The sequence below is a fragment of the Propithecus coquereli genome, unplaced genomic scaffold, assembly GCF_000956105.1.
Source record: "Propithecus coquereli isolate 6110/MARCELLA unplaced genomic scaffold, Pcoq_1.0 Scaffold116, whole genome shotgun sequence".
NCBI classification, from domain to species: Eukaryota; Metazoa; Chordata; class Mammalia; order Primates; family Indriidae; genus Propithecus; species Propithecus coquereli.
This window is the reverse complement of record NW_012135636.1, coordinates 1,221,231-1,242,080: the sequence shown is the minus strand read 5'-3', so window position 1 is coordinate 1,242,080 and position 20,850 is coordinate 1,221,231. Positions and strand designations below refer to the sequence as shown.

General features: G+C 38.8%; 1 pseudogene; it reads left to right on the top strand.

Moving 5' to 3' along the window:
- Nucleotides 1-1,662: 1,662 nt before the first annotated feature.
- LOC105821262 overlaps nt 1,663-20,850 on the top strand; it is an 80,995-nt pseudogene continuing 61,807 nt past the window's right edge.

Below are 20,850 nucleotides of genomic sequence, written 5' to 3'. Positions count from 1 at the left end.
CTCACCCATTGGCTCCTGCCTCCGGAAGTTCATCTGCAGATGTAGCCACCACCTTGGCAGCTGTTGAACCAGCGTGTTATGGAAAGATGAAAGAAAGAGGCAGCTGGGTGGGATAGAGGGGCTGTCCACCCAGGCTCCACAAGATGTTATCACAGACCCTATGTCACAGTGACTCTGAGGCCAGCTGAGCTGGCTGCCCAATGTGACTCGTGGACTCCAAAGGCACAAAAGCTCTCTCAGACGTTTTACACCTGATGTCAGGAAGGAGCACTCATTTCTTTCCTCATGCCTCAAGTTTCCAGGTGGAGCAACTTGCCTAGGTTAAGATTCCTGGCTTTCCTCATGGTAGGGAGTGAGTAACCAGCCGGTAGTGTTGAAAATAGAAACTTAGCAGCTTTGGCTCTGTCTGCCTGCAGAAAGGGTGTATTCTGGTCTAGTGCCTCAGCCCCGCAGGAAGCTTAGGGGGGCTGCATGGCTGACATTTGGAGGTTACATTCAATTCAGGGAAGGGTTAATAAGCATACCTGACTCCACCTACACTGTGTCCTCCAACATGGCTTTTTTCCGTTTAAAAAAAAAAAAAAAAAGTTGGTATTCATCTATCTGATTCCTGAGTTTGTGTCTCAGCTGGATGAGAGGGAAGAAGAGAGGGTTATCTACTGGCCCAGCCCCTTATACCTGACAAGTAAATCCTTCTCCTGTTATTTGACATTAACTTAATGTGGAGCAGTGCTTCTCACACTTTAATGTGCATGCACATCATCTGGAGATCTTGTTAAAATGCAGATTCTGATTCAGCAGGTCTGGGATGGGTTCTGAGATACTATAAATACAGTTCTAACAAGCGCCCAGGTAAAGCCAATGCTGCTGGCCCATGGACCACACTATGGTAACAAGAATTTAAAATGTGGTCTCCAATTTCTCAAAGAACTAAAAGTAGATTTAACATTTGATCCAGCAATCTATTACTGGGTATCTACCCAAAGGAAAAGAAATTATTATATCAAAAAAAGACACCTGCAATCATATGTTTATCGCAGCCCAATTCACAATTGCAAAGATATGGAATCAACCTAAGTGCCCATCAACAGAAGAGTGGATGAAGAAAATGTGGTTTTTATACTCTATGGAATACTACTCAGCCATAAAAAAGAATGAAATCATATCTTTTGCAGCAACTTGGATGGAACTGGAGCCCATTATCCTAAGTGAAGTAACTCAGGAATGGAAAACCAAATACCACATGCTCTCACTTATAAGTGGGAGCTAAGCTAAGTGTATGCAGGATCATACAGAGTGGTATGACGGACATCAGAGACTCAGAAAGGGGAAGGGTCACTAAAAACCCAGACATCACCACTACACAGTTCATCCATGTAACCAAATACCACTTGTACCCCTAAATCTATTGAAATAAAAAAACTTAAAATGAAAACGCAATAGCATAATGGGAGTTTGTCGAGTAAAAATGCAGGAGTCATCACAGAGAAAGGTCTGAAACCCTGTGTTGTACGTGTAACCACTCACCCTGTAAATGTAAAGACATTTTCATTTGACTCCCTGTTCCATTCCACTCCAGTTTACCCTCCCCCCAGCCGCTGCAGCAAACCTCCGCATCTTTGCCTCACATCCCACTCCTCGCACGTCTTTACCTCTCCCAAGATGCCTGAATTCAACGGATTGCACGCTCTCTGGCTTGCGATTATCTTTGACTACAGCTTCTTCTGCCCTGGAAGTGACCGTGACCGAAGTCTTTTCCAGACTCGTCTCCTGCCTTTGCACTTCCCGGCCTTGCACAGCCCTGCTCCAGTTGCCCTGCTCTTCCTTTGGCATTCCTCTCCTGGCGACCATAGGTGAGCTGCGAATCTGAAGCCCCTCTTCCTACACAATAACACTCAGAAGCTGTCCTAGCAGCCGGTCCTGGCTTGTGCACAGTCTCACTTCAGACTCCTCCGCTGAGGCCAAAGGAGTCCCTGACAGGAGTCACGGTACCATGCCTGGGAGTCCCTGGGCACCCCAAACCACTCCAGAGCACTCCAAACCAATCTTCCAGGCACTTCTCAGGAGGCTGGCTCCACTTCAGCAAAGTGCCCCACACTGAAAGACGTATTTTCCATCAGTAACTAGTGCAGTTAATGAGAACGCTGGATACATTGGCACTAAGGAAATTAGCCAGAATTTAATTCTGCCAATAAATTGCCTTGGGCTTGAAGGCTCACCATGTGTGTCCCTCGGGGCCTACTTTGAATTGTAGGTGTGTTTTTAAGTCTTCAGAAATAAGACTATATTGGCTCGAAGGCTGCAATAAAATGTCTTTGCCGTAATAAAGCTGAATCTGGTCAGCACTTGGCATCTCTTCTGTAAGGATTTGACTCACGGCAAAACATGCACGTTTGCAATGGGTATAAGATAAGACAGAGAAACACGGTGACAATACGTGCTGCGTGTTCAATTTCTCCCCTGCTCATTCTCCATTTTTATTTCCTAAAGTACCACAGCATTAGAATACCTGTTAATGCAGTGAATGTGATTTGTTTGAATTGAAAGCAATTTTCCATAGGTTAACAAATTGTTTGTATTCATCACTTGGAAATTTCCTTATTTTCAATAAATTTTCTCTGATTAAGTAAATTTTATCTAAGCCCTAAATTTGTGTGTTGACAGTATACAAATACAACTGGGAATAAATGAATGCACAGCATTTACATATTTTTATTTTTAGGGAAAAAATAGGCTTCAATTATTTCACACTTCCAATTTTACATTATTATAATCCCCCTGTAAAATATTATAACATGGCATCCTTTAGCACTTTACCTTCATCAAGAGGCCTCAATCACTACCGTCATCTGAGAAGCATTATGTTTTTTATTTCAAAGAACCTACTCCCATCTATCCACATGAGAAGTGCCCCCATCTAGGAAAACAGTACATGCAAGAAAGGCAATAACAAATGAAATTTAAATCTCAGCATTCTTTCCAATTATTTTTTACCTAATTATTTTATACCTAGATACATGCAAATGCATCTCTGTATATTTGTATATATACATATATTAGTTTTTTGTTTTGTAACTTTGGGAATCATACTATACATATTATTTTATAACTTGCTTTTTTCATTTAACAACATCTATGAGCACTTTTTCAATGCATGCTTATTTTTAGATATGTTTGCCTAAAACTAGAATATAGATTTAATAAACAGTTTATATTTTCAAAACAAAATAAATACACTATTTTAGCCAGAAATACATGATAAACCTAAAGAAGAGGATTATTCTATTAACTAAGTTTTAATTTGCTTCTTTCTATTTCTTAAATGATTAGATAATCAAATTTGTCTTTTCTGCTAAAAAAGAAACAGCATTCAGAACAATGTTATTCTCCCAAGAGGGTCCAGTTATTTTATTAAAATTTCTGGAGTTAAGAAAAAGACCAAAAAGTTATATAAAATTATTTAATGGATTCATGCCAAAAAACAATATATGATTAAATGACTAGCAGTTCATACATTGTATTATATTATTTTACGCTAATATAAATCCTCCCTTATATGAAACTTGTGAAAACATTAAACAATTCTTCTAAAATCATCCCCTGCTTAAATACAACATGATATTCCAACATAAAAAAATTATTCAGAAATGGTTACATGCAGTAAATACAAAGTAGAGCACTTTTACCCTACAGACTGGGTCAGAAGTTATAGAAAGATCAAAAATTATGTGTCCCTGTTCACTTACTTTTTTAAAAACTACACAAACAATTCAGCACTGGAAGAGAGACCCCCAAATTGATTCAAACATGGATGAAAAACTCCATTGTCCCTATAAAATGAATCCTTTTCTTGAAACAGCTGCCAAAGAGAAGCTGGCCCGATGGTTTGGCCAGCAAAGCCGGCTAACGTGGAGATGATTATAAAATGGCAACATCCCAGGGACCTGAGCATCCCCAACCAGAGTCTGCCGAGTAGGTGGACAAGCAACTGGAGTCCCCCAGGACAAGTCCCCATCTTTCCAGGCTATCTGGCACACAATAATATACAGAACTGTTGGCAGTCAATTCTGGTTATAGCACCTTCCAGACAGTTTTCCCACACGTGAATTCTGAACAGGGGCTTGAATTAGTGAAGCTGAAGCAGGATGCTCTGTTGTATGTTGTCTTTTTCTCTCAAAGCAACCAAGTGAACACAGGAGCTCAACCCCTGGGTCTAGGGTGTGACTTCAACCAAAGGACAAAGAAATTACAATAAAATTTTAGAATCTCAAATGTTATGTGGTAGTTCAGTATATGATGCTATTGTCCAGATTTTATTCTGAAGAAATTCTCTACCAAACTATATCTAATATTGGAGATTCCTCATCAGAAATCACAACTTCCTTCTAGACCGGAGTAGTTCTCCACGTTGCCCACCGTGCACCCAGGAACAAAACAGAGAGACTTAGAGCAACAGAGATTTTCAAAGTACACATAGCCCTCCCTCGCATTTATTCATCATCTCTCCTCCCCAACCCCCGCAATTTATACAAGGTCTCCTCAAACTAGTGTAGGAAATGGCCCCTTCTCTCTCAGAACAAGGCTCATCTCCTACTTCACAGAGAGGGTGAAGTACGTATGTGACCAGGCTCCCTCAAGCCTAGTCACACACACGGCACAGACTGACCACCTCCACACACATCCTTACCTCCTTCCCCCATCTCGGAGAAGTAAACATCCTCTCCCCTCAAGCTGCGCTTTGATTCTTCCCCTCACACCTCCTTCAGGACCTATCAGACATCTCACTTACCCTCAATCTCTCCCACTTCACTGGCTCTTTCCGCATCGATGTATTCAGGCACTTGACTTCCAGACTACTTTCAGCTACTAGTTGGTTTCCTTCCCCTTACTGCCAAGCTTCCTGGAAAGGGTCCTCACACTAGCCCTCGATCCATAACTGTGCTCACACTTCCCTGTATTAAAATCTCTTTATTCAAACCATTCGAGTTGAATCCTGTTTCCTGTCAGAGGCCTGATGGTACACTTTCTAAATCTCAGTTTCCTCATTCCTAAAATCAGGATAACAATACCACATTCGTAGAACCCCAAACCCAGGCTTGTATACCCAACGCGCAGCTAAAGCCAAACACTGGCTTAGAGATACCAGTACTTGGAGATAGAAAAAGTTTTATTTGATTTGGCCAAAGTGAGAAGACAGGAGAGCAAAGCCTCTCAGATCTGCCTTGTCACAGAGATGAGGCAGCAAGTTTTATGCAGATTTGGGGGCAAGCTAGGGGGAAGTCTGTGTTGTTTTTAGTCTCAGATAACACCTTGAGTAACCAGACTTCTGGGTGTCAGCAGCTAGTCACAACTTTTTCAGAGGCATTCATTCCTGTGCAAAACAAACTCACAGATTCTCCTTGTGACCCTGGAGTTATCTCCTCCTGCTTGACAAAGCAACAGTGTGTCAGCAGTTAATAATTGCTGTGAGAATAAGGGGTGCTGAGCAGGAAGCAAGCAGTTAACGTGAACAACCAAGGGTCCAGTCCAATTTTACATTATTTTAATCATTAAAAATGCTGGGATACTGAAATCTCAAGGGGCCCAGCTACTGCATTACTTAGGATGAACACTAAGCAGTTGTAATGAAGAGACCCCAAATTACGGTGGTATACCACAGATGCTAATTTTATCTTTGCCCTAAGAGTCATAGATGAGAGGAACAGTTATCAGGGCAGCCATGCTCCATGTAATCACTCAAAGAATCAGGATTTTTCTGTGTTATTGGTTCATTAGATTTTAATGTGCATGTGAATGAACTGAGGCTCCCGTTAAAAATGCAGATTCTGCTTTAGAAGTCTGGGATGGGCCGGGCGCGGTGGCTCACGCCTGTAATCCTAGCACTCTGGGAGGCCGAGGCAGGTGGATCGCTCAAGGTCAGGAGTTCAAGAGAAGCCTGAGCAAAAGCGAGACCTAGTCTCTACAAAAAATAGAAAAATTAGCTGGGCATGGTGGCGCATGCCTGTAGTCCCAGCTACTCGGGAGGCTGAGGCAGGAGGATCACTTGAGCCCAGGAGTTTGAGGTTGCTGTGAGCTAGGCTGACGCCACAGCAACTCTACTCCAGGCAACAGAGTGAGACTCTCTCTCAAAAAAAAAAAAAAAAAAAGAAGTCTGGGATGGTGCCTAAGATTCTGATTTTCTAACAAGCTCCCATCTGCTGACCTCACCAGACCCAGCCCAAAGTTAATTTCTCACTGTTCTGGATCCTTTTTCCTCTCTCACTCAGACTTGAGAAACAAGGCAGGTCAAATTTTATATGATCCTGACAACCTCACATACCCTAGTATGATGGATGTGGAAAAAACACATCTCAAATTCACCTGAGTACAAGGGCACAAGAGCAACTTCTCTCATTGCTTTTATGTCCAACCCTAAAAGAGTAGAAAGAAAACAGTCTGATCATCCCTGAATACTCTCAGGGCTCAGGTGCCTTCCTAACAGTTCACGATGACATTAAGCCATGTTACTGTTCCCCTCCCCCTACACTTGCCCTTGTTGAAAATCTTTTGTGAAATGAAGTTAAAATATCAAGGGTTGGCAGGAGGCAGTGGCTCGCACCTGTAATCCCAGCAATTTGGGAGGCCAAAGAGGGAGGGTTGTTTGAGGCTAGGACCTCAAGATCAGCCTGTGCAACAGAGTGAGACCCCATCTTTAAAAAATATATTTTTAAAAAAACTTAGATGGATGTCGTGGTGCATGCCTGCAGTTCCAGCTACTCAGGAGGCTGAGACAGGAGGATCACCTGAGTCCAAGTGCTCAAGGTTACAGTGAGCTATGACCATGCCACTGCACTCCAGCCTGGGCAACAGAGTGAGACCCTGTCTCTAACAAAAATAAAATAAAAGGCAATCTTGAAGAGGAAAAGAAAGAATTACTACCAAAAGATTCAAATAAATGTAAAAGGAAGAGTTTGATAGAATCTAGTCCTAGCTAAAAAGAACACTGAAGAGATAGAACAGGCCTGTGCTTGGGGACATAGAGGGTACAGAGGTGACTGCCTGTCAAAGTATCCTAGTTCCTTTTTTAGCATCTTCTGATAAAACCATCTCTTAATCCCTCTGAAGCTGCTTCCTTAAACCACTGCCATTCCCACAAAGCCGGCAACCCTGTCGATCAAATCAATTGGAAGTATCCCACAGAAAGCCCCACGTGGCAGAGTTAGAACACGTGTCCATTCACTGAGGAACTTTCTCCATTAGGAATGGGAGCTCTGGAAGAGGATTTGGACTGAATGGTTCCATCCAGTCACTTCATTTTATAGATTAACTCCTTAATCTAGGCAACAAATATTTACAAATTCCTACTGTGTGCTAGGGAATGGAAAGACTCTAAAGTCACACAGGTTAGTTTCAAGCCCTGGACCAGAGGCCATGTCTTATGACTCCTGACCAAAGCATTTTCCATCACACCCTGCTGCTCCTAAGGGTTCCCCTTGCTCTGAGAACATGGACTAATGCCTGCCACAACATTTATCTTCAGGCAGGCAAATTCCTGCTCAGGCAAAGCCACAAAGAAATTTACAGAGAAGTGAAATTTATCTTCTGTTAAAGATGAGGAAACAAGTTTAGAGAGGTTAAGAAAAAAAAAAAAACTTGTCCAGGATCTCGTAGCTAATAAGTGGTAAATCCATGCCTTAAACTCAACTTTTCCTAGCAACAAAGCCAAAACTGCTTTTCCACAGCTCTACTGTCCAGTAATTTAATGAAATAAACAACTGACTGGGCTGCTTTTTCTGCGATTAGAAGAGCTTTGGGATATATGAGTCACATAGGATTATTCAAAACTCTGTAACTATGACACTGTCAGATGGAGGAGATTTGTCCTTATACCTGGTAGACCCCCCTGGGCTCTGTCTACAAAATCACTTTTTGGGGTTTTCCAAAGTAGAAAACAAAAGTGACAATATTTTAAATCAAACAGGATCTATTTATTAGTTACACTGTGCCCATACCTGTGTGTAAATGTTAAGAAGTTTCCACTAATTCCTAGAGCCACCTTACCCATCAGTTTCTCTCGAAAGGGGAGAAACCGTGTCTGCAGCAATTCAGGCATGGCAGCCTAATAGAGAACCCTACTGCAAGGGGATTTCCCATGTATCTGTACCGTTCCACTAGTTAAGTTTTAGAAGCATTTAAGGCTATCTTGAATGTGTATACATACCTACAGTGCAGGCTTAAAGAAAAAAATCCATTTCAATGAGTCATGCACCAACAATAGTGAGCAAATGGATTTGAATTGTTAGGGTCCATAATCATATAAAACATAGTTTTCTCTCTATGAAACAGATTAGTCGTTCAGACATGCAGCTTACAGAAGCCAACTTTATCAAATATATAATTTTTTTCCTTGCAGTGCATCAAATAACTAAACACATATGCCATTTGGCTGGCTATAACTTTTTTTAATCAGAGAGCCCAGGAAGCTAAAGGGGCAAACTTCTTAGCAATGTGCTTACAGGCAGTGAGAAGAGAAGACTATTTTTTTTCCAGTAATAGAAGAATGAAACATGATGAAAACATTAATGAAAAACACTATAGTGCTACATTTTTGCTTTCCCACATCTAGATCTGTCTTCAGAGAAATCTCATTACCAAATAAAACCAAAGAAATTAAAACTAGTCACCTCTATGACATTTCACCACCTGTGATTATTCCACTCTGATCAAAGATGATAAAATGCTTTTAAGATTGAGGCCTAAATAAATAAATAGATAGATACAAGCCTAACCATGCTTTAGTGTAGTAAACACAACACAGGCCCAACTTCACACTCATTCATTCAATTGAAGAGACAACTCTGCAATCAACCAATCCTGTGATTTAGCATGGGCAAATAAGGCACGTTGTAAGGAAATAATAAAAATCAGAGAGTCTGTCATTCAATTTAATCTCCACAGATCCCAGTTTTCTCATCAACTAAACAAGAACATGGACTTCAACCTACAAGAATTTTGTAAAGCAAAAACGAAAATAACCATTGAAAATCACTTTTAATTAGGGGGGAAAACTATTGTGTTTAAACAAAGTATGGGGCTTGACCACCACCAGGAATTATAGGGTACCCAGGCCATGCCCAAGCTTCACAGCTACTTTGAAAACAATCTGTTTTCAAACTCCACCTTTCCAGCCTCTTCCTTGGTCTTACAGTAGTCAAGTGACTTTTCTTTCCTTTCTTTCTTTTTTTTTTTTTCAGTCAGGGTCTCACTCCGTTGCCCAGGCTGGAGTGCAGTGGCACAATCATAGCTCACTGTAACCTCAAACTCCTGGGCTTCAGATACCCTCCCACCTCAGCATCCCAAGTAGCTGGGACGATGGGCATGCACCACCACACCCCAGCTAACTTTTTAATTGTTTTTTAGAGACAGGGTCTCACTATGTTGCCCACACTAGTCTCCAACTCCTGACCTCAAGTGATCCTCCTGCCTTTGCCTCCCAAAGTGCTGGGACTACAGGCATGACCCACCATGTCTGGTCACAAGTGACTTTTGAGCCAGCCCTCTTACCACCCAATGATGAGTTTCTTCAGCAGAACTCCTACCTTGCAGGGAAAAAAATAAATATTCAAAAACTGGAATTGATAAGAGAAGCCAAATCAGAAAGGGATAAAGTGCTGATGACTGAAAAGGGGCTCATTGAACATAAATACAGATTGGAGAATTTTCAGGGATTCAGAGACTGGAGAGAGGTATCCAAATTGCCTTCCTATACCTTGTGCTCAAGCACACGACTGCCCCCAGGCATCAAGGAGTCTTGCACTATGAGAATATTCCACCATCCCTGCATCTCACTCACTAGTTAGTCAGTGTCTCTCTTCCTCATAGACTGACCACATGCTCAGGAGAGCAGGGATTATATCTGCCTGATTCATTCAAACTTCTGGCAATGAGCTTGGCACATGGTATATACTTACAAGTGTTTGCTGAATCCATGAATTAACTATTGTATACATTGGTTTTTGCATAGCTCTATAAAAAATCTTGACAATATTAAGTCCTTTTTAAAGTTTCTAAACAAGTGAATCCCCTGCTTACACTACTTTGATAGCCATGCATTGACTTTGTATGCCAGGCCATGCTCTGACCCCTGCTTACCCCGCCAGCTGCGTTCCTCACCATTCCTCCATACATGCTGCACCCCAGTGAGACTGCGCTACATTCAGGTCTACAGATGTGCCAGGTCACTCTCTCTCTCTCCTGAGCTTTTATGCATGCTGGCCTCTGCCCCAACCTTCCTCCCATTCCTTCTCCCTCAGTGATACCTATTTATCTTTCAGATCTTAGCTGAGATATCACTTCCTCCAGAAAGCCTTTTCTGACCACCACCACGCCCCTCCAACATGAAGTTAGGAGCCTCCTCTGTGCCCCTTTTAATACCCAGATCATACCTCTGTGCTGCCACATTCTCACCAAAGTAATTGCTTATTACCTATATGTATTCCTAAACTGTAGCTGCTCTGTATTACTCAATGAATGCCAGCATGTATGCTAAAAGATGTGAGATAGATAACACAGTGGTCCTTCTCTCTACGAGTTTAGGTTTTTTATCTCAGTCATGTGCATGAGTAGGAAAATCACCTTACATCATGGCATTTTCCCATAGCGCCTAGTTTCTATAAAACTAAAGCCCAAGTTATTGCCTCCATTTGAAGAGCCTTTATAGTCCGTAGACAAGTTTATATAATGAAGATAGGAAGATTCTGGAGGGATTTACTTTAATCTCACTCTAAAGTCAATAACTTTAGTACTAAAAATGCTTTTAATAGCTAATTTTTAGAGAAGTTCCATTGCTTATGAGAGAATCATAGATATTTCATATACAAATCTGTCACCTGATTAAATGAAACTATACAAAGGGAGCCTTTAATTTTCACATTGTTTTAAATGTATAGTTTCCATGTTTTTTAATCCCTGCACATGACAATCAGTAAATGTCTAATGATGATAGTGATGATCATGATGATAATAATGAAAGAAATAAATAATATAAAAGAATGATACATCACTAAAAGCTCCAAGTTGCCCTCTAAAAGCTCTAAATATGTTTTGTGTGAGGCTCGTTTTCATAGCTGGACAACATCATGAAAGAAATTCCCAGTTTTAAAAAGAAACCAATTCTGAAAGATGTTGTTGACATTTGTGACCCCATGGAAATTATTTCAATCTGGGGACAATTTGTTTTCAGTCTTTGTGTACAGCACAGAAAATTCCGTCAGCTCTATCACACAACACCTATCTCTGCATCCATTCATTTTTCTTAGCTCATCAAGATACAAAATAATCTAAACAAAATGACTACACTGACATTTTCTTCAAATACCATAATAATTGCTAAATTGTACTGACCAGAGACAAAGGGAATTTTATTTTCTGTTGATCACATACATCTTTTTATACATGAAAAACCACAACACTATCATTCTCCACCAGGTAGCTTCTGCCAACAACTGTGACTGATTGGGATTCACATAAAGCCTCAGTCTCGTATGAACATGACAAGAGTCAAATTAGGTGGGCTGGGAGCAAAACAAAGAGCCGCAGCATCTCAGACTCAGCATTTTGACAGAGCCTTCTTCATGCCAGCGTGCATGCTGCCTCATTAAATGATATACAAAGGTCAGAGGTTAATCAGCTTCAATTCAGCATGCATATTGAGTAGTTTTTGGTCATTATTTTATATTTTCAAATGAGAAGATACAAGAAACACTTCAAGTTAGTGGAGCATTTTCTAATGACAACCTTTAACTCTTCAGAGATAGAATTTCACATGTAACTTTGAGGTTTTTCTTAAAACCACTAAAATATCTTAAAGATATAAATGTTCAAGTCATCCCTTTTTTGACAATTCTGTTGAGGTACAATTGACATTAAATAAACTGCATGTTTTTAAAGCATAGAATTTGGTAAGTTTTAACACATGTATACACTGGTAAAAAAATCGCTCGCAATCACGATAATGAACATAACTTTCCAAAAAGATTCTTCCTGAACCATTATAATCCCTTGGAATATAAACATTTATCTTATGTTTGAAAATGCTTTTGGTTATTACCAATAAAGCTGCTATTAACATTTGTGTACAAGTCTTTGTATGGACACATCCTTTCATTTTTTTCTTGAGTAAATACCTAGGAATAGAATGATTGCATCATAGGTAGGCGTGTGTTTAACTGTTTTCCAAAGTGTTTGTGCCATTTTACATTCGTACCAGCAATGGTATGGTCACTATACCATTTAAACAAATTAAGATAAATGAAAAACTGTTATCCATCTTGAATTGATTTTTGTGAGAGGTGAGAGGTGGGGGTCTAGTTTCAATCTTCTGCATATAGCTATCCAGTTTTCCCAGCACCATTTATTGAAAAAGATTCTTTTCCCCAGCATATGTTTTGTCAGCTTTGTCAAAGATTAGATTACCATATGCAGATGGTTTCATCTCTGGATTCTCAGTCCTGTTCCAGAGGTCAATGTCTCTCTTTTTGTCTAAAACATCACAAGTTCTGAAGGACAGTCTGCTTTCAGAACGATGACATGAAGAACTCTACAGCCCTGTTTTCCATTGAAACTAGTGAAAATTATTTTAAAACAAGTCTCTGGAAATAATCCTAAGTGTGTACAGCAAATGAAAAACATTTATTCAAGAAAATCTACTAAAACTCAATAAGAACAATGAGTCTGTGGTATATGAACCAAGACCCACCTACTCTTTCCCTTTTCCCTCCCAGTTCAGTAAAATGGAAACCACTCCAGACCGCTGCAGCCAAGATTACAGGGTCCCTTTCCCTCCCAGTTCCTAGCTGAAGGATTATCTTTCCAGATGGGACATTTCTTATCCTGCCCAAGCTACCTGTTGCTGAGGCTGTTCCAGGTGAGTGTGGCCTAGAGATGGGGACTCCCTTTTTCTGCTCAGCCCTCACCTGTGGAGCAGCACCTGTGCCATGGGCGCAATGCTGCTGAGAATACGAGGGCCCCAGTTACCCTTAGTGGGTTAATAAGATGTGGTAATGTATACCATAGAGTTCTACTCAGCCACAAAAAATGATGGTGATACAGGACCTCTTGTATTATCACGGATAGAGCTGGAACCTATTCTACTAAGTGAAGTATCACAAAAATGGAAAAACAAGCACATGTACTCACCAGCAAATTGGTTTCACTGATCAACACTTAAGTGCACATATAGTAATAACATTCATCGGGTGTCAAGCAGATGGGAGTGGGGAGGAGGGGATGGGTATTTACACACCTAATGGGTGCGGTGCGCACCGTCTAAGGGATGGACAGGCTTGAAACTCTGACTTGGGTGGGGCAAAGGCAATGTATATAACCTAAACATTTGTACCTCTGTAATATGCTGAAATAAAAAAAAAATTTTTAAAAAGAAGTAATCTAAATAGACCTATGACAAATAAAGTGAAAAAAAAAAAGATAAATGAAAAAGACATGATGCCCCAAAAAGACATAAAGAGTACGGGAGTGTAGACAACAGCAAATGAAAGATAAAGACAAAATCTTGGAATCTGGAAAGAAGAATGAATTGTCACTAACCTAACAGACCAGAAAAAATTAAAAACTAAATACCTATAATAAGGAAAGCCACAAGAAGCATGTCAATTCTACAGAAAGACCCAGGAATTTGGAGGTACCATTTACCTCTGAAGGCAGAGGGTGAAGCTGAAACAGTAAAAGTAATTTCTTTCCACTTGAGTCTCATCTCTCTTCATCTGATCTCTGCAAGGGCTAATGGGATTTCCTCACAGCAAAATTGTTGGGTTCCAAAAGCAACTGCCCCAAAAGAGAAAGACTCAAATGGAAGCTGTAGGATCTTTATTATCTAGCCTTAGGAGTAACATAGCGGAGGGCAGGGTTGTAGGGAAAAAAAGGATAAAAAGAAAAGAAGTAACACAGCATCACTTCTGCTGTAAGAGTAGGAGTTTACACATTCCTGCCCAGATTAAGTGGAAGAATATAGACTCCCATCTATTAGTGAGAAGAGGGCCAGTCACGTTGTAAGAAGAATATGTGAGATGAGCTATATTTATTGATAAAGACATCTTTGGAAAATAAAATGTGCCATAACCACTGACTGCTTTGGTAAGGAAACAGAGCCCAGAGAAGTCAGCATTATCCAAATAACACAATCAATAATAGAGCAATACTGGCCGGGCTTGGTGGCTCACACCTGTAATCCTAGCACTCTGGGAGGCCGAGGCGGGAGGATCGTTTGAGCTCAGTTCGAGACCAGCCTGAGCAAAAGTGAGACCCTGTCTCTACTAAAAAAAATAGAAAGAAATTAGCTGGACATCTAAAAATACATATATAAAAAAATTAGCTGGGCATGGTGGCACATGCCTGTAGTCCCAGGTACTCGGGAGGCTGAGGCAGGAGGATCGCTTGAGACCAGGAATTTGAGGTTGCTGTGAGCTAGGCCGACACCATGGCACTGTAGCCCGGGCAACAGAGTGAGACACTGTCTCAAAAAATAAAAAAAAAATAATAGAGCAATACTGGAAACTGGGTATCTGAACTCCTAGTCCATGTTCTTTCCACTAACTCAATTTGCCTCCTAATTTTTATAAAATTCACACTGGTGACATTATAGAGTTAATGGATAGAGAGAATTTAGTATAGGAAAATTCTAACCTGAATCTTAGATAACGTTTTCTTGATTCAGGGAGTTTGGGCCATAAAGAAACTACTAGTCACCAGTAGAGCAATAAAAGTTAGGAAATCCTAGAAGGTAATTTTTAATAATTCCTAAACCAAAAAAGTTAATGAAGTCAATGTAGGAAAGGTTTATAAGTCACACTCCTCAATTGCTGAGTTTTAATGACTTTTAAAAAAATTTATGACTATGTTTTCTATAGATAGCTTCATCCCTTTTTCAGAGAGAGTAATACAAATAATTCTAGTGTGAATTAAATCTCTATCAACAGGAATCAGGTATAGTTTTACGAGCACATTAAGTTCCACCAGCATTATTCATTTTGATATGTTTCATTCTGCTAAACTATATATTAATAATAACAGATTAAGTAGAAGTTAGCTATTGTAATGAATCAAAATTTCATCTTAAGATAGCTATAAATCATCTGCAATAGAAGAAAAGAATTAAAAAGGACATTAGGGACTTTTGTTTCTTGCTATACTGGAGTAACTTGCAAAAGACCAATTCTCCTGCCATTGAACAACTATAAAATCTCAATAAGCTACCAGAAAAAGTCATTTTCTAAGACAGTGGAGAGTGACCAAGGCTGTCAGAAGCTGAAGGCTAATCCTTGAGAGAAGGAAAATGCATTCTGGTGACCATGACACTTTCTATCACCTTTGTTTTTAAGACATTTACCGATTCCCAAAGGACTCAGGGGTAAGAGGGTGAGAGGTCAAGTAGAAAACAGCGGCTCGGTGATTTTGTCAGTCTTGTAGGCATAAGAAGTTATAAATTGGAATTTAGGATATCAGGAATTAGAAGGATCAGGATCAAGGATAAAAGAGCATCACAGAGAAGTGAGCTGGACACTCCTGGCTATTTTTCCCCTTGAGAGATTTGCCAATTCCTAAACCACAAAAGGAGAGAAGCCAAGCAGAAAGCAACAGCCAAGAGGCTAAATCTAAGCTAGCCCCTTTTGGTGCTGGAGAGAGAAAAATCAGAGTTCAGGGCTCACCAAGGAAGAGATGATCTGTTAAACACCCCAGGCTTTCAGATTAGATCCCTCAAAGTCTATGCCTTTGCTTTAAGGCAAAACAGAAATAGACCAGCTCTCACAAAGACTTAAATCCAACCTTGAATTATCTTCATCCCTGAATGGATCAAGATGACTTTCTCTTACTTTACCATCAAAATGAATAAATAAATAAGTACCAATTTCTATCTAGAGTAGGATAACATCATCTAATTAAGCCTTTACAATTTTTTACCCAATGTCTATATTCAATTTTTTAAAATTACTAAGCATGACAGGAAATAGAAAGAAATGACCAAAACCCAAGAGGAAAAAAAAAACAGAAAATAAACAGTAGACCAAAATGTGATCCAGATATTGGAGCTATGAGAGAAAGACTTAAAAACAATTTTGATCAATATTTTCAATAAGATAAATGACATGATGGAGAATTTTATCAAGCAACTGGAATGTATAAAATTTAATAGCTGAAAATAAGAACTCAATAAATAAACAGGATTAAAGACATAAAAATAAAAAGTTACAAAAATGAAAGATAGGTGAATAGAAAATATCAAGACTAAAACATGGAGAAATAAAAAAATACAAAAAGAACACAAGAGTTATGTAGAACATGCAAATGTTTGTAAACTAGGGCTTCTGAGAAAAAATAAAAAAGAATAGTGCAGAAGCTGGATAAGAATTTTCAAAAACTGACTAAAGATGTCAAGCCATATATTTTAAAAGCTTTTTGAACTCAAACAGGATAAATACTAAAAAATCACACTAACAACATCATATAAAACTGTTTAAAACTAATGTCAAAGGGAAATCGTAAAAGCAGCCAGAGGAAAAAAGACACATTACCTTTCAAGAAGCAACAATTAGACAGCTGACTTGTCAACAGAAAACTAAAGAAAATGGGAAGATATCTTTAAATTGCAAAAAGAAAATAACTTCCAACTTGACATTGTATACCTACCAAAAAATATCCTTCAAATATGAAAGAAAGATAAAGATATGTTGAGGCAAATAAAAACTGCACCTCCCCTTTTCCCTCCTCCTCCCTGGTTGATTTCCAATGAGTTTTACTTCCCTCTGTGCACATGTGTGCACATCAGTTAGTTCCAATTTAGTAGTAAATACACGTGGTGTTTGTTTTTCTATTCTTGAGACACTTCACTTAGAAGAATGGTCTCCAGTTCCATTCAGATTGTTGCAAAAAGTATTAATTCATTTTTTTTTTTGCCACTGAGTAGTATTCCACGGTATGCATATACCATATTTTATTAATCCATTCATGAATTGATGGGCACTTGGGTTGATTCCACATCTTTGAATTGTGAATTGTGCTGCAATAAACATTCAAATGCAGGTGTCTTTTTGATGAAAAGCCTTCTTTTCCTTTGGGTAAATACCCAATAGTGGGGTTGCTAGATCAAATGGTAGGACTACTTGAAGAATCTCCATACTGTTTTCCATAGAAATTGTACTAATTTGCAGTCCCACCAACAGTGTATAAGCATCCCTTTCTCTCTATATCCATGCCAACATCTATTGTTTTTGGACTTTTTGATAAATACCATTCTAACTGGCGTAAGGTGATATTTCATTGCAGTTTTAATTTGCATTTCTCTGATGATTAGTGATGATGACCATTTTTTCATATGCTTATTGTCCATTTGTCTATCTTCTTTTGAGAAACTTCTGTTTATGTCTTTTGCCCACACTTTAGTAGGGTTATTTTGTTTTTTCTTGCTGATTTGCTTGATTTCTTTGCAAATTCTGGTTATTAGCCCATTATCAGATGTGTAGCTTGCAAATATTTTCTCCCATTCTGTAGGTTGTCTATTTGCTCTGTTGATTGTTTCCTTAGCTGTGCAGAAACTTTTTAGTTTAATCAAATCCCATTTATTTTTGTTGTTGCCATTATTGCCACTGGGGTCTTTTTTGCTTAAATTCTTTGCCTAGGCCAATATTTAGAAGAGTTTTCCTAACATTTTCCTCTAGCATTCTTATGCTTTCTCTTCTTAGATCTAAGTCTTTTATCCATCTTGAATTAATTTTTTTGAATGGTGAGAGATAGAGGTCCTGTTTCATTCTTCAGCATGTGTCTATCCAATTCTCCCAGCACCACTTATTGAATAGGGCTTCTTTTCCCCAGTGTATACTGTTGTCTGCTTTATCAAAGATCAGTTGATTGTAGGTAGATGGTTTTATATCTAGGTTCTCTGTTCCATCGGTCTATGCTTCTATTTTTGTACCAATACCATGTTGTTTTGGTTACTATAGTCTTGTAGTATAGTTTGAAGTCTGCTCTCATGATGCATCCAGATTTGTTCTTTTTGTTTAACATTGCTTTGGCTATTCAGGCTCTTTTCTGGTTCCAAATGAAATGTAGAATTGTTTTTTCTAGACTGGTGAAGTATGACTTTGGTAATTGATGAGGATTGCATTGAATGTGTAAATCACTTTGGATAGGATGGACATTTTAACAACATTGATTCTACCTATCCATGAGTATTCTATGTTTTTTCATTTATTTGTATCTTCTGCAATTTCTTTCCTAAGAGTTTCATAGTTCTCCTTGTAGAAATCTTTCACCTCCTTGGTTAAGTATATTCCTAGGTATTTTATTTTCTTTGTAGCTATTGTGAATGGTATTGAGTCTTTGATTTGACTCTTGGTTTGACTGTTTTTAGTATATAGAAATGCTACTCATTTATGGACATTGATTTTGTGTCCTGAGACTTCACTGAATTTATTTATCAATTCCATGAGACCTTTGGTGGAATCTGCAGAATTTTCTAGATTCAAACTGATATCATCTGCAAGGAGTGATAGTTTGACCTCTTCTTTCCTGATTTGAATACCTTTAATATTCTTCTCTTGTCTGAGTGCTCTGGCTAACACTTCCGGCACTATGTTGAATAGAAGTGGTGACAGTGAGCATCCTTGTCTTGTTCCAGTTGTTAGAGAGAATATTTTCAACTTTTCCCTATTCAGTATGATGTTGGTTGTGGGTTTGTCATCTATGGCTTTTTTTTTTTTATTTCAGCATATTATGGGGGTACAGATGTTTAGGTTACATATGTTGCCCTTGCCTCCCCCCCAGTCCGAGTTTCAAGTGTGTCCATCCCTCGGATGGTGTTCATTGCACTCTTTGTGTATGGATATCCCCCCTCCCCCCTCCCCCCTGCCCAACATCCAATAGATGTTATTCTTATATGTGCACTTATGTGTTGATCAGTCATCTATGGCTTTTATAATTTTCAGATGTGTTCCTTCTATGCCTAGTTTGTTCAGGGTTTTTATCATCAATGGGTGCTGGATTTTGTTGAATGCTTTTTCTGCATCTATTGAAGGGATCATATGGTCTTTGTTTTTGGTTTTGCTTATGTGGTGGACTACATTTATTGATTTACGTATGTTGAACCATCCCTGCATCCCAGGAGTAAAACCCAACTTGGTCCTGGTGATTTTTTTTCTCATGTGCTGTTGAATTCCATTTGCTAGTATTTTATTGAGGATTTTTGCATCTGAATTCATAAAGGATACTGGTCTGTAGTTTTGTTTTTTTTTTTTATTGTGTCCTTTCCTGGCTTTGGTATCAAGGTGATAATAGTTTCATAGAATGAGTTGGGGAGGATTCCCTCTTTCTTGATATTAGGGAATAATTTCTGTATTATGGGTACCAAGTCCTCTTTGTAGGTCTGATAGAATTCAGCAGTGAATACTCCAGTCCTGGACTTTTTTGGGGAGAGGTTTTTTTTATTACTGTTTTGATTTCACTGATTGTTACTGGTCTGTTCAGTTCTATTTCTTCCTGGTTGAGTCTTTGGAGATTGTGTGTTTCCAGGAACTTGTCCATTTCCTCTACATTCTCTAGTTTATGTACGTAGAGATTTATGTAGTATTCATGGATGATGTTTTGTATTTCTGTGGTGTCAGTTCTAATGTCACCATTTTCATTTCTGATTGAGCGTATATGGGTCTTTTCTGTTCTTGGTTAGTCTAGCAAGAGGTCTGTCAATATTGTCTATCAAAGAACCAACTTCTAGTTTCATTAATCCTTTGCATTTTTTTGTTTGTTTGTTTTCCAATTCATTTAGTTATGCTCTGACCTTTATTATTTCTTTTCTTCTGCTGGCTTTGGGTTTTATTTGTTCTTCCTTTTCTAGTTCCTTGAGATGTGACAATAGATTGTTAATTTGTGATCATTCTGTCTTTTTTTTTTTTACTTGAGACGAACCCTTCTAAAGAGAAGATTTTATTGCAAAGTTACATCTGAGCAGTGCCTATCTGAGCATTTCAATAAATCTACATTACCCTAGGTATTTTTTTTGCAGCATATTATGGGGGTACAGATGTTTAGGTTATGTATGTTGCCCTTGCCCCCCCTTCCCCCGATTCTGTCTTTTTGATGTAGGCATTTAAGACTATGAATTTTCCCCTGAGGAATGCTTTTGCTATGTCCCAAAGATTTTGATAACTTATATCCCCTTTGTTGTTCAGTTCAAATAATTTTCTGATTTCCATATTAATTTCATTCTTGACCCAGTAATCATTCAGCAGCAGGTTGTTTAATTTCCATGACTTTGTGTAGGTTTGAGTGTTTCTCTTGTAATTGATTTCTAGTTTTATTTTGCTGTGGTCTGAGAAGGTACATGGTATGACTTAAACTTTTTTGAATTTCTCAAGACCTGTTTTGTGACCTAAAATATGATCAATCTTGGAGAATGTCCCATGTGCTGCTGAGAAAAATGTATATTCTGTAGTTCTGGGGTAGAATGTTCTGTAAATGCCTGTTAGATCCATTTGATTTAGAGTTTGGTTTAAATCCATTGTTTCTTTATTTATTTTTTTGCTTTGATGATTTGTTGAGTTCTGACAGTGAGGTGTTGAGGTCCCTGGCAATTATGATCATGCTGTTTATTTCTTTGCTTAGCTCTAGTAAAATTTGCTTTATGTATCTGGGACCTCCTCTGTTCGGCACACATATATTTAGGATTGTTATGTCCTCTTGTTGGATAGCTCCCCTTACCATTCCATAATGACCTTCTCTGTCTTTCTTTACCTTTGTTGGCTTAAAGTCAATTTTATCTGATGTGGGAATAGCTACTCCTGCTCTCTTTTGATTTCCATTTGTTTG